Source organism: Thamnophis sirtalis, unplaced genomic scaffold (genome assembly GCF_051295495.1).
Source record: "Thamnophis sirtalis isolate CommonGarterSnake01/CBP01778 unplaced genomic scaffold, rThaSir2_p1.2 scaffold_4, whole genome shotgun sequence".
Taxonomy (NCBI): Eukaryota; Metazoa; Chordata; class Lepidosauria; order Squamata; family Natricidae; genus Thamnophis; species Thamnophis sirtalis.
The window spans coordinates 114,630,908-114,645,337 of record NW_028261384.1 but is presented as its reverse complement, the minus strand read 5'-3'; positions in this window follow the sequence as shown (position 1 = coordinate 114,645,337).

Below are 14,430 nucleotides of genomic sequence, written 5' to 3'. Positions count from 1 at the left end.
GGAGAAAGGAATGGCCATCTCTAGGGAAAGCACAGAGGTAGAAAGATGAAAGGGGAAATTCTGGATTTCTATGGTCCAACCCGGATTTGAAAAATGGTGGCATCAACCTGGACAAGCCAAGATGAGTTCCAGGGTTTCACTGAAAATCAAGAATTGTGGGACTGGATTAGATGGATCGGTGTTTGTTTTCAGACTTGGGTCTTTTCAAGTGGGATTTTAATCTGGCACTTACTTGTCTTATTACTTAATTTTTACTATTATTCCAAGTGATGCTGTGGTCCCTAGTTAACCTCCAGTATTTGCCATTTACTACTTTTCCTTTTAAAAAAAAATAATTCAATAGAAAAGACTCCCTGAGGAGGAAGAGATGGACTAAGCCTTACAAAAAAATCCCTAGCCTTAAACTCTTGTCATCTAAGACAGCATGAGACGACAATGCCTTTTAAAAGGAGCACAATATGAACATGGGGCCTCGCTCACTTAGTTAGGAACACCAAACTTCGCCTGCACTCAGGAATGGGTTTACCAAGGAAAGAGTATGAGATAGAAAGTATATCTACCTACCTGCCAATTTGTATAATTCATAGTGACTGGCCTAAATTTAAAAACCTCCCAAAAAATCATGTTTTAAAATAGCATTTACAAGTAGCAGCCTCAAGAACTATTGAATTATTTCTTAGCCAAAGATTTCAAGGAATCCTTGCTCATGAACTTTTTTGTCAGAGTTTTCAATAGACAGGATCACTTCAGAAAAAAAATCAATCAATCAGAACTTCAATCAAAATAGAGCTGGAAGGGACCTTTGAGGTCTTCTAGTCCAACCCTATGCTCAAGCAGGAGCTCTTATACCATTTTTTACAAGTGGCTGTCCAGTCTCTTCTTAAAACCCCCCAGAGATGAAGCACTAGGCATGAAATCCTCTTACCTCCGCTACTGGTTCAGTAGTGTGCTCTGATGATGTCTGGGCAGATGGGCAGAGCCTCCCGTTGCCACCGATAGAAGTTTGCCCAAACCGGGGGGGGGGGGGGAGAAACCAGCAGAATAGCACCTCTCTGAAGCATCCACAACCTCTGAAGGCAAGCTGTTCCTCTGGTTAATTGTCCTCACTGTTGGGAAGTTTCTTCTTGATTCTGGAAGACTGAATCCTGGAAGACTGCCCAAACTTTTGAGTGATGAAGCATACTGACCTTGGTACTATCTATCCTTCTTAATGCCTTATATGCGTACATAGGCTGTGATAGTACAATCATATGCTCTGCACAGTAATTTAATGTTGTTTAAGGAGCTGGACTAAGACCACACAGGCTCATCCTTGAAGCTCATTGAATTATTTGAGGCTCATATTAGCTCTCTGTCTCACAGGGTTGAGGAGAAACAGGATCTAGGAGTATGAGTGCCAATTTAAGTTCTTCAAGAGAAAAATGGGATAGGCTGTAAATTAATAAACAGCACTACTGGTGAAAATTGTAAAAAACCCTGAGATCTGGATTCTTGCTTTGGTGGTTTGCTAGAAAGAATGGTCATTTGGCAATCTTATTAGAAACTCAATATTTTGATAAGCACGAAGGGTCAGAAATGTTAGAACCATCTTATTGGATTTTTTTAAAATTCTGCCTTTATTTTTTATTAGTAACTCAAGGTAGCAAACATACTTCATGCTCCTTCCTCTTCCTATTTCCCCCCACAACAACCCTGTGAAGTGGATTGGGCGGAAAGAGAAAGCTTTAATGCCTAAGGTAGGACTGTAACTCACAATTTCCTGTTTCTAGCATGGTGCCTTAACCACTAGACCAAGCTTTTGAAAAAGAGCCTGGGGAAGTGGATAGGGCAGCTTTCCAAGAAGTGATATCTGAGCTGGAAATCTAGGTCTTTTAAGCCCAAAACTGGTTATGTGATGGGAAAGCAAGATTCATTGCAATTTGCAGAGTGCAATTACCTGAGGAGAGAGAAATTTCCCTACAAATGGCCTCACAACAACAGTGAAATATTTTTTTGGGCTTCCGAAAAATTCATCACAAAGATTGCTCCCAAACCATTGAGTACATACCTACTTGGTTCCCCACCACCACCAATAATGCAGAGGTTTCATCTTTACAGGGCAGGGGGAGGTGTAAATATCCTTTTCACAATTAAGGATGACTTGATCATGTCCAGCTTTCCTTTCAGTTATGGAACACGGAGCAATGGCAAGTTGTAATTAAGAATTCAGGTAGTTCTTGACTTATGGCCAGTTGGTTAAGCACCGTTCAGAGTTACAGTGGACAGCCTCGGGAAGAGTTCTTTACAGCCCTTCCAGATGTTGTAAAATGTCATGCCACACCCATCTTCCTTGTAAACATACAACCACATTTTGGACACTTGACAACCAGCTCATATTTACAACAGGTTGCACCACCATAGTTACATGACTGCAATTTGTGGGGGTTTTTTTTGGCAAAAACTGCCCATTTAGCAGAATGAACTTGCACTTAGGATGGTTATGATTCGATTAATGCCTGCTGTAAAACCAGTTTTGAAATCAGATCCGGTCACATGGGTTCATCAACTTTCAACTCTTGACAGCTTACAACCATAATTTCATTCCCGATTGCATTTGAAAGTTGAGGACTACCTATAAGAAAATTAGGATGAGGATAACAGAATAAAGAGTTGGAAGGGACCTTGGAGGTCTTATATTCCAACCCTTTTGCTCAATGAGTCTGTTTGATGAAATGAATATCACAGTCTGCTTGATTGGGTATTAACCCCAATGATTTGAAGTCATGGAACTGTCATTGCCATCATCATCATCATCATCATTATCACTTCCCCTCCCTCTCTTCCCTCATCCTCCATCATATTTGGTAGAACAAAAACACCAACATCAATTAGCTGTATGAAAGAGGAATTCCTGCTGTTCTGTGTAGAGGGTCATCGTTAGTGAAAGACAACAGACATGAAGTCACATCTGTGATATTTCTCTTTTTGGTTCTTTATCCGAAGCTGAACATGGAATGCAAATGAACCTGGTAACTTTTCAGTGTCCATACTGAATCTTATTTTTTTGGCATAGGAGATAAAAATCGATGCTCTGCTCTCTCTAAGTTGGAGCTAAGCCATAAGTTCAATTGGGTTCATTGTTAAGTGTCTCTCAAAAGAAATCTGGGAAAATGGGGGGAGGGGGAAATGAATGACTCTCCTATTAGAGCTCTCTAACTTTAACTCTTAACGCAGTGGTTCAGTGGCTAAGATGCTGAGCTTGTGGATCAGAAAGGTCGATAGTTTGGCTGTTTGAATTCCTAGTGCGAAACAGAGTGAGCCCCCGTTACTTGTCCCAGCTTCTGCCAACCTAGCAGTTTGAAAGCATTTAAAAAATGCAAGTAGAAAAATAGGAACCACTTTTGATGGGAAAGTAACAGCTTTCCGTGCGCCTTCAGTGTTTAATCATGCTGGCCACATGACCACAGAGACGTCTTCGGACAGTGCTGGCTCTTCGGCTTTGAAACTGAGATGAGCACCACCCCCTAGAATCTGGAATGACTAGCACATATGTGCGAGGGCAGCCTTTAACTTTTTCATAAACCTTAAACAGAATTCACTTTTAATAATTCCTTAGAGACTGAAGGGAGTCTAGCTAGTCAAAACAAGTTGCATTTCTGGCAAACCAAGCGTTGGCTTTGCTTTAAGATGCTTCTGAGTGAAGTTCCTGAAAGGAACCACTGGATGGCAAACTGAGCACAGACAAGAGAAGGATTTTTATCCCATCAAAGATAATGAATTGTTTTTCTCCTCATCACTCAAAACTGGTTCTTGCCTTGCAAGGCTAGCGGGCCTGTGAAAGAAAGGCCTGCCTTGCTTTCGGCATACCAGGTGTTTGCTCAAAAATGCTGTTCACAGGAATTCTGGAAAACTTAACACATGGGCCAAAGAAATGCTGAGGTAACAGGGAGTATGGCTGTTGGTGCTTAGCTGCCCTCCAGGTTGAGCCCAAGCAAAGGCAGACAAAATCTGAGGTGATTAAAGACACAACTATCTCTACAATGACCTTGGGAGGAAACTGCTAATTAAGTGGGAATTATAGCATTGGGGAAAACCCCCAACAACTCAGACTGCATTTGGTATCTTGAGTTAGATCAGATATATCAATTGTAGCTTTTCAACCTGCCAAAAGAAAATATCTGTGCAATATGGACACCAATAGGAGAAAATTAAAAATATAAAATTTGCCAGTGAACTTCACATCTTCAACATTTACTTAATTTGGTTTAGATCCCACCTTTTCAATCAGCAGCAGACACAGGAATCCCTTGTCCTGACTCTTAGTCTAACACTTAACTACTGGCTCATTTGGGAGTTTTACACATTTGAGATGTGGCTGTTCAACTCCTGTGGATGTCACAAATGCAAGTTAGGAATGTAAAATTTAGCCTCAGAATTAAAACTGAGCACTTTGTGCAAGTTTATTAAACTCTTTATGTAAAGCAATTCTAGGGATGCGGTGGCTCAGTGGCTAAGATGCTGAGCTTGTCGCTCAGAAAGGTCAGCAGTCCGGCAGTTAGAATCCCTAGTGCTGCGTAACAGAGTGAGCTTCCATTACTTGTCCCAGCTTCTGCCAACCTAGCATGTAAAAATGCAAATAGAAAAGCAGGGACCACCTTTGGTGGGAATGTAACAGTCTTCTATGCGCCTTTGGCGTTTAGTCATGCTGGCCACATGACCATGGAGACATCTTGGGACAGTGCTGGCTCTTTGGCTTTGAAATGGAGATGAGCACTGCCCCCTAGAGTCAGGAACAACTAGCACATATGTGTGAGAGCAGGGGTGAAATCCAGCAGGTTCTGGAGAACCGGTAGTGGAAATTTTGAGTAGGTCGGAGAACTGGCAAATGCCACCTCTGGCTGGCCCCAGAGTAGGTGAGAATGAAGATTTTGCAGTATCCTTCCTCTGGAGTGGGTTGGGAATGGAGATTTTGCAGTATCCTTCACCTGCCACGCCCACCAAGCCACACCCACAGAACTGTTAGTAAAAAAAATTAATTTCACCACTGTGCGAGGGGAACCTTTACATTTACCTATAAAGCAACTATTGAATGAAAAGATGGATCATTGCTTTTACTACGGTAGATAAATGTTATTGCCTCACATGAACTGTAATTTCTAAGAGCTAATCCCAGCATCTCTACTTCAGTTTCAGATCTCTGCTGTCCTACTAACAATATTTATTTATTTGGTTACATTTGTTGTCTTATTGTTGATAACATATTAGGAATGTCCTTAATAGATAGCCTTCAACTTGCTTAATTGCAGCTTTGAAAAGAGTGCTTTACAGACACTTCTAATCACTGTGAAATGTGCTTCCCCCACATTTTGGGTACTTGACAACCAGCTTACAGCTGCAGGGTGCAGTAACCACAGGACCCCGATTTGCAATATCCTGCAAAAATGCCCCAGCCATTTGAGATAATGGATTCCCTTTTATGACTGTGTGATTTTATTTGTTTGTTTGTTTGTATCCTGCCTTTTTATTTTTAGAAATAACTCAAGTGGTGAACATATCTAGCACACCTTTTCCCTATTTTCCCTCCACAACAACCCTGTGAAGTGGGTTGGGCTGAGAGATAGTGACTAGCCCAAAGTCCTTATGTGACATTCATGACTAAGGTGAAACTTGAACTCATGCTTTCTAGCCTAGAGACCAGACCAATTTACTTAACAACTATATGATTTAGACCAGGGGTGGGTTTCAATTTTTTTTGCTACCGGTTCAATGGGTGTGGCTAGATAGGGGGCATGTGACTGAGTGGGCATGGCCAACTTGACATCATTCATGCACACTCAGTCACATGACCCTTCCTCACCAAGTCATGCCCACCAAAACGGTGAAAAGTTTTGACGGGGTGGGGGGAGGCTCCAGCCTCGCTGGAGCTAAGGGTACACTTGAAAACTACCCAGTAAGAAAAAAAAGTTTTTGTTCTCCCCAGCCCCCAGGAACAGTCTCTGCAGGCTTCAGCAGGGCTGGGGGAAGGCCAAAACGCCTCAATTTTTGCGAAAAATGGGTGCAAAATGGGCCGTTTTCCTTTTCCCCAGCCCTGCTGAAACCTGGAGGCTGGGGGAAGGCAAAAACACCTCAATTTTTGCAAAAAAATGGCCCATCTCTGGGACCTCTCTGGGACTGGCATATGCACACTATTAAAAAGGGGGGGAAGTTTACTTTTTTTTTTCAATGAAAAATGTTCTGCACATGTGCAGAACAGAAAATAAAGATGGCGGCGCCCAGGATAGAACCGGTACGGTTACGTGTCCAGCTGAGTTACTACCTCTTAGGCTGAACTGGTCCGAACTGGTAGGAACCCATCTCTGATTTAGACTTACAGCCATGTGGTTCTCTCAATGGCCGCTGTAAAAACAATTGTAAGATTGGGTTTGATCCAGGGATGCCTCGACTTAATAACTGAAGAAACTTGTGAATGAAGTTCTAGTCCTAATTGCGGTTGTGAGTGGAGGACTATCTGTTAAGGAAAAAAAAAGCCATTTGATGTTCTTTTTCATTAGTTTTGAGCAAATACATCTTTCCCTCCTTGTTAAACTATTGTAATTTGCTATGCCGTATCATTTATCAAAGCACATCAGCCTGAGGCTTTCCAGATGTGTTAGGCATTATGGTCCCAACACATCTGGACGATACCTGTCTGAAGAAGGCTGTCATTGGGCACAATACAAAGAACTGGAGGCACCCAACAAGGAAAATAAACTTCATTTCATGCTAAGCATTTTGTAAACTGTTCCTTTATCAGCTCTCTGTCTGCACTCTAGTTTTATGGTATTAATTAAGGCTGATAACTTAAGCAATCAAGCAATTATATTAATTAACCTAATCTACTATTTTCAAGCAGTGTTGAATTATGAAAGCTAGCTAGATTAATAAACTTTTATTTTTAGTACACATACTTAAAATACCTAACAATGACTGACTGCCTACGTCTTGCAACAGGCATTTCTTGTCACCTATGGAGAAAAAATGGCTTTTCTAACGTGTATGTTCAAGTTCGAAGGAACACATGAGGTGTGAGGCAGCTGAGGTAAGCAAACAGCTGTTTATTGAGTAACAGCAACAGTTAACAATATACAGAGAGAGTTCAGCCCCTCGCCCTGCTTGACAGCTATTTATACAGGAGCTGTCAAGCAGGGCGACCAATAGGAGTGCCTCTGGCAGCCCGCGCTCAACCAGCCACATCTTAGCCAACCAGGACGACTAGGCTGTTGCTGGCTGTCAATCGTAAGTTGAGGACCGGTCGCAAATCAAGGACTTACCACTCCTTCCCTCCTAGCGAGGGCGCATGCGTGAAGGTTGCCCATGCGTAATCGCTTAAGTAGGCAGGCCGGCATCGGACCTACCCAGAACGCCTCAGTTGCAGCGTCGTCATCGACAGGGTAAGAGGTCCCTGTGGTAGCTCCTCCCTGAAGGGAGTGTAGATCCGGGTGACGTCATCCTGGACTACCCCTGAAGGCAGATCCAGTGGAAAAGATAGGACGGGGTGAGGGGGCGTGTCCAACGGAGGCGAACCAGATTGTGGCTGCCAGTAGGCGGTGGCAGGATAGGTGAGGCCTGATTGGGCGGAGACCTCATGGTGGGGAAACCCAGGAAGAGCGTTGACGGATGGAGATGGAACTTGGTACGGCTGCCGGAAAGCAGTAGCAGGGTAGGGAAGGCCTGACTGGGCGAAGGCCTCAAACGGAGCTGCATTCGATGGAGGAATTGTGGTCCGCAGCGGAACTGGGTCCGGTTGCTGGGTGACGGCGGCCAGGCTCGACGGGCTGGATTGAGTGCAGGCCTTGGGTGGAAGGTGGCACCTCAACTGATCCACATGGCGCCTCCACTTGGTGCCATCTGTGAGGGCGACCCTATAAGAGCAGGGACCGGTTACTGCAGTGATGGTGGCAGGCACCCACTTTGGATCCCCAGTAAAATTCCGAACCCAGACAAGGTCTCCTTCCCCAAAAATGCAGGGAGGAGCCCACAGGTTGCTAGACTGTTGCCCTGAGTAGAGTGGGTGCTGTCTGTCCAGGGTGGTTTGCAGGCGCTGGCCCATCAGCAGTTCGGCGGGGCTTTTGTTAGAGATAGGGCAAGGGGTGGAGTGCTGACCTAGGAGGTAAGAGGCCACTCTTGCCGGCCAGTCGCCCCGATCCATCCTGCCCAACGCCTCTTTGGTCGAGTGGACGGTTCGTTCGGCCATTGCAAGCAGGATGGTAAGGGGTGGTAAGCACGTGGCGGATCCCCTGCATAGCCAGGAACTCCTGGAAGGCCGTAGACGCAAACTGCGGCCCATTGTCGGACACAATTTCTGGCAGCCCATGAGTTGCAAAAAGGCGCTGTAAGGCCCGCAAAGTGCTTTCCGTGGTGGTGGAAGACATGAGAATAAGTTCCACCCAGCGGGAGTAAGCGTCCATGACCACCAGGAATATCTGCCCATGGAATGGACCTGCGAAGTCTAAGTGGAGCCTCGACCAGGATCCCCTAGGAACCTCCCAGTCCCGGGATGGTACTGCGGGCGGAGCAGGGCAGGACAACTGGCACGGGGAGCACTGTGCCACCCAGGCTGCTACTTCCTCATCCATGTGGGGCCATCAGACATAGCTGCGAGCTAACGCCTTCATGCGAGCTATGCCTGGGTGCTCCCCATGGAGGCGGTCAACCACCTGGCGGCAGAGGGGGAGAATGATGGATCTATCCCTCCAAAGCAAACACCCGCTGTGGATGGACAGCTCCAACTGACAGGCTTTAAAGGGGCACAACTCCTTGGAGACCCTGCCCATAGGCCAGCCCCTCAACACCCATGAGAAGACTTGAGAAAAGACAGGGTTGGCCATGGTGTGAGCCGCCATGTCCGAGGCAGTCGGAGGTTGAGGGAGGCAATGGAAAGCACTGACAAGGATGGCACCGGCTGCAGGTCAGCAATAGGGAGGGGGCAGCAGCTGAGGGCATCAGCATGTCCTAGCTGCTTGCCTGGACGGTACTGCAGCGTATAAGAATACACTGCCAGGAACTCCATCCAACGGGTCATCTGAGGAGAGAAGATGGGAGGAGTAGGATGGTCACTGGCTAGAAGTCCAAGGAGAGGCTTGTGGTCAGTGAAGAGTGTGAAATGCCATCCGTATATGTAGACATGGAACTTTTTAATCCCAGACATGGCAGCCAGAACCTCCTCGTCAATCTGGCTGTAGCTCCTCTCAGCCAAAGAAAGTGTCCAGGAATAAAAAGCTATGGGGGTTTCAGAGCCATTGGGGAGGACATGGCTCAGAACTGCCTCCAGATCAACAGGGGAGGCGTCACATGCCAGAAGCAGCAGCAGCTTGTTGCTATATTGCACCAAGACAGCCGCTGACGTAAGTATAGCTTTGACAACTGTGAACACATGTGCTTCGTGGCTGCCCCATTACCAGGATGTGGATCAGTCAAGCAACTGATGCAGCAGCTTGGTTAGTGACGCCTTATGAGGTAGGAATGGCGCGTAGAAGTTTAAAAGGCCCAGGAACGCCTGTAGCTTCGCCTCCCTTCTTGCTACAATGGAAATGCCGAATTGGAGGCGGCGACAACGAAAGGCCCCACGGTGGGTGGCGATGTTCTGGGCAGCTGCCGCATCATCATCCACCGGGAGCTGCTGGTAGGCCTGCACCATATCCAGTTTGGCAAAGATGCAGCCCTGCCCCAAGGAATGGAGCAGGTGCTGCACTACAGGGACTGGATAGGGGGTTTGCCTGGAGGCCAAGGTTGATGGTTGATTTATAGTCGGTGCAGATCCTGATAGCCCCGTCGGCCTTGACAGGGACCACTATGGGGGTCTCCCATTTGGAGTGGTCGACGGGTTCCAGGATGCCCTGCGTCAACAATTTGTCAAGTTTGGCATCAACCTTTGGCTTCAAGGCAAAAGGCACCCTGCGAGCCTTCAGCACCTCGCTCTGCTTGACAGCTATTTATACGGGAGCTGTCAAGCAGGGCGAACCAATAGGAGTGCCTCTGGCAGCCTGCTCTCAGTCAGCCGCGTCTTAGCCAATCAGGCGCAGCTAGGCTATTGCTGGCTGTCAATCATAAGTTGAGGACTTGCGGCCGGTCGCAAGTTGAGGACTTAGCAGTGTAAGGCCCCAGTACCTTAAATCCCAAAAAATGAAAGATAGTCTAATTTTTATGTAAAGCTACAAGTAGTCCTTGTTTAGCAACTATCTTGTTTAGCAATGTTCACAGGACAGAAAAAGTAATTTTGTGACCAGTTCTCTACGATCTCAACAGCTCTGTAAAGCAATGGAAAGCTGAAGTAAGATCATAAGTACAGTTGTGGTTCCACTTAATGACTGCTTTGCTTAATGACTAAGTGGCTGGTCCCACTTATAGTCACTAAATGAGGCCTACCTGCATTCCGATTCCCAGCATAATTCCAAAGGAATTCCCATCGTGTTGTGGCCTGCCAGTGGCCAGCAGAGCTGGCAGCAGATTCGGGCAGTGGGGAGGTTGGGGAGGAACATAGGCCAATCCTGGAGTCTGGGGAAGGCTCTGAGGAGGGCTCTGAGGAGGCAGAGGCAGAGAGGAGGCCAGGGCCGTATGCCAGTTATCAGCTGCCTTCAGAATCAGACATCATCGAGGCAGACGAACAGCTGGAGCCTGTTCCCAGTGTGCACAGAGTTGCCAGGCGAAGGAACAGCTAAAGAACAGGTCGACCTGAAAGTAAGATCACAGGTGAATGATGAATGGCCCTTCCCAGAGGAAATAAAAGAAGAGCGAAAGGGGAGTGGAGTTTTCAGGAGACAATTAGTTTGCTTAATTGGGACTCTCGGAGACTCCTTATAAAGTTTTGCAGATATTGGCCTGGCAGTTCTCCAAGCCAGATAAGATCTGTGACTGTAAATCCTCCCTTGAAAGATTTTGTTGGATGTGAATGAGAATAATTCACAGTAAATTAACAAAAGGGGTTTTTGTCGGGCCAAGGAGTTTGCTTCATGCTCTTGGGAAGCCTAGGTCAGAACACATTGACTTGATTTATGCATAAGTAACTGCACAAAAGATTACGCTGTTAATTCATTGACTAATTGCGGATCATATAATTAATAAAAATTTAAGGGAATTTTAACTCTCTGCAATTCAGGATCCTTTATGTTTCCACTTCTGTTTCCTCACTCTGGCCGATTCTGTTCTGCTGAATACTTCCGTGAAATTCGAAAGTGTGTGTATTCTGGCTGTAACATGCTTAAGTAAAGGATAGATAGATATACCATTTGCATTTGTTATCCCTAAAGAACTGGAGTGAGACCTGCCTGAATTAAGATGGCAAGTTTCCCTCCTGACCCAAGAACCTCTCTTTTAGCCCCCTCTCACCAAACTCAGGTGTCCCCTGCCTTTGCCCTCCCTTTCCCCCAGGCCTTCATCATTCACACTTTCTCATTAAGCTGCTGTCTCTCTCCTGCCAATTCCAGCAGGCTGGGGCAGACTAACCGGTTCCTTTGCCAGGAGGAGAGGAGCAGCGAGGGAAGGAGGGGGTGCCTTTGTCCTGACAGGGTTCCCCCCACACCTGTCAGCCCACCCACTCATTAATCTGCTGAGTGCATGGATCCCCAAAGACAAGTAGCATGCAACCCCCCACACACACACACACCTCTGGCTCAGGCTGTCCCCTCTTGCACCTTTTGTCATGTACCCCAATATTTTACAATCTGACCTCTATTCTTAGACTCCCAGACACAGGTCTGGCTGTCAAGGGGCCGCGACTGATTTATGTGGGGAAGATTTCTGCTTCTCCAAGCAGCTGCAAGGGGAGGACAGCGGCAGAGGGGGTTGTGTATGATGGTAGTAATTGAAAGCGGGTAGCAAGCAACACCCCATTTCTAAAGGAATCTACACCGCATTAAAATGCCGAAGTTAGCATGGCTAAAATCCCTGTTCAGATGGTTAGAAATTGGAAGGAGATGACTGCAGGATATTGGGATTAATTTTACATGCAGCGTCCCTAGGGAGTGGGCGGCATACAAATCTTACTAAAGTTGCAAAGTTGCAAGTGCTCTTTATTAATCCCATTTCTAGAAGCGTTGTGATAATCTACTACTCTCCCCACATAAATCTGGTGGAATGATAAACCGGGAGTTAATTTTTATACGTAATGTCCTTGTAGCAAGAAGGGAAGTGAAATTGTCACTGTTGATTTCATGATATTAAAAGCTCATCTGTAACTACCGTGTTTCCCCGAAAATAAGACAGGTCTTATTTTCTTTTTACATGATATTAGGCTTGGGTCTTATTATGAGGAGAGAGTTTTTTGTTTTGGGACTGCCGGGCGGCTGCTCTCTTGCGAACGGGCCCCCAAAGAGCCGGCACAGCCTCATGGGTGAATGGCTGTGTTGCGCTGTTGCAGCAGCGCAACACAACAGCCATGAAGCAACCACAGTCATGAGCAGCCACCTGGCAAACCCCTTTTCCATCCGGGCACAGCATCATTCACTGACCTAGGGGTATTGCCAAACCGCATGAGCACCTGTTTGCCACCGCCCAGCTACGCAGGCTTGGCACCTTCAAAATGCCAGTGAATGGCGCTCTGGACAGCTGGGGGGGTGCGTGACTGGCTGTTCCACTCTCGCTCATGCACCTCCCAGTCTCATGATGCCCTGGCCCAGCTCTCCCTGAAGAGCCAGGGCATCTCCGCTGCCGCCGCCACCGCCACCACCATCCCAGCATGGCTTTTTCGGTGGCTTCCAAACCGAGTCTTTTGGCAGTGGCCGCTCTGAGTGTACGCTCTATGGTTGTACACTCTGCCGACAGCCAGCCCACAACCATAGAGCATACGCCCAGAGCAGCTACTGCCAGAAGACTCATTTTGGAAGCTGCTAAAAAAGCCAAGCTGGGATGGCGGTGGTGGCAATGGAGGTGCCCTGGCTCTGCAGGGAGAGCTGGGCGAGGGCATCGTGAGATTTGGAAGTGCGATTGAGAGCGGAACAGCCGCTCACACAATCCCTTTCTCCAGCCATACAGAGCGCCATTCACTGGCATTTTGAAGGTGCCAAGCAGCGAGAGCCGGGTGATGGCGAACAGTCTTCACGTGGCTTGGTGATACCCCTAGGTCAGTTAATGGCGCTCTGCACGGCTGGAAAGGGGGTTTGCCGGGTGGCTGCTGTGCCCGGCTCTTTGGGAGCCCGCTCACAAGAGAGCAGCCACCCGGCAAACCCCCTCTTCAGCTGGGCACAGCGCCACTCACCAACCTAGCAGTATCCCAAAGGCACCAAGTTATGTGATCAACTTTCGCCCCTGGTTCCCACGGCTTGGCACCTTCGGGATACTGCTAGTGGTGAGCAGCACTCTTCCTGGTCAAAGGTGGGGGGGTTGTCCAGGGGGCTTATTTGCGAGGGAGGGCTTATATTTTTGCCCACCAGAAAAATGTGGCATGGCCTTATTATCAGGACATGTTGTATTTTCGGGGAAACACAGTACCATATAGGACAGAGGTTCTCAACCTGTGGGTCGCAACCCCTTTGGGGTCTAACGATCCTTTCACAGGGGTTGCCTAAGACCATCGGAAAACAAATATTTTCGATGGTCTTAGGAACAGAGAGACCACTCCTCTATGGTTGGGGGGTCACCACAACATGAGGAACTGTATTAAAGGGTCATGGCATTGGGAAGGTTGAGAACCACTGATATAGGACATAAAACTTTCTGAAAATCCATCCTGTCTTACCCATCCTCATCAATAAATCTTGATTTCTGAACATTAGGAGGTTATTAATTACATTTGTGAAGCTAATGTCAGATTCTCCAAAATTTTATCTATTTCTTACCCAATTAAAGGTTTGGTTTTGTTTTTTTAAAGGGAAAGGGGTTGGATAATAAAATTCCCACTCCTGTGTTCATTTATAAGGATAAGCTAATCAGATCCGACCACAAAAATGTGGACAATTAGTAAGTGTTAGTCACATTTAATAAACTTGTGGGGTTTTTTTCTGTCTTCTGAAACGATTGTCCAGTTTTTTGTAGCCCAGATCTGAAATGGGAAAAGATTGAGTAAAGAGGTTTATTTATTGGATTAAGAGATTTGTGTGATCCCTTCCCATTTCCAGAATCTGGGGTATTGATACAAGTAATCTGTTCCTTGGTGATTTACAACAATGAGCAGTTGCTGGTTTGCCAAGGGATATCACTAGTCTACCACCCCTGAAAGGGCCCCTTGGATCATCTCAAATCACAACCACAATGCTTTTTTAGCAAGGTCAAATCAATATTTGTCTGCCAGTTGAGTTAGAGGAACCCAGTATGCAGGCATAATACAACTTTCCTTAGTAGATTTAAAATTCCTGAGGTTTTGTTTTTTTTGCATAAACCATTCACTAAAAGGAAAATTAATTTGTTTACTACTCCATAGCAAGCCTGATTAATTAAGTGCCAGGTTAGTTAACAGGAATGTAGAGTTGCTGATTGCAT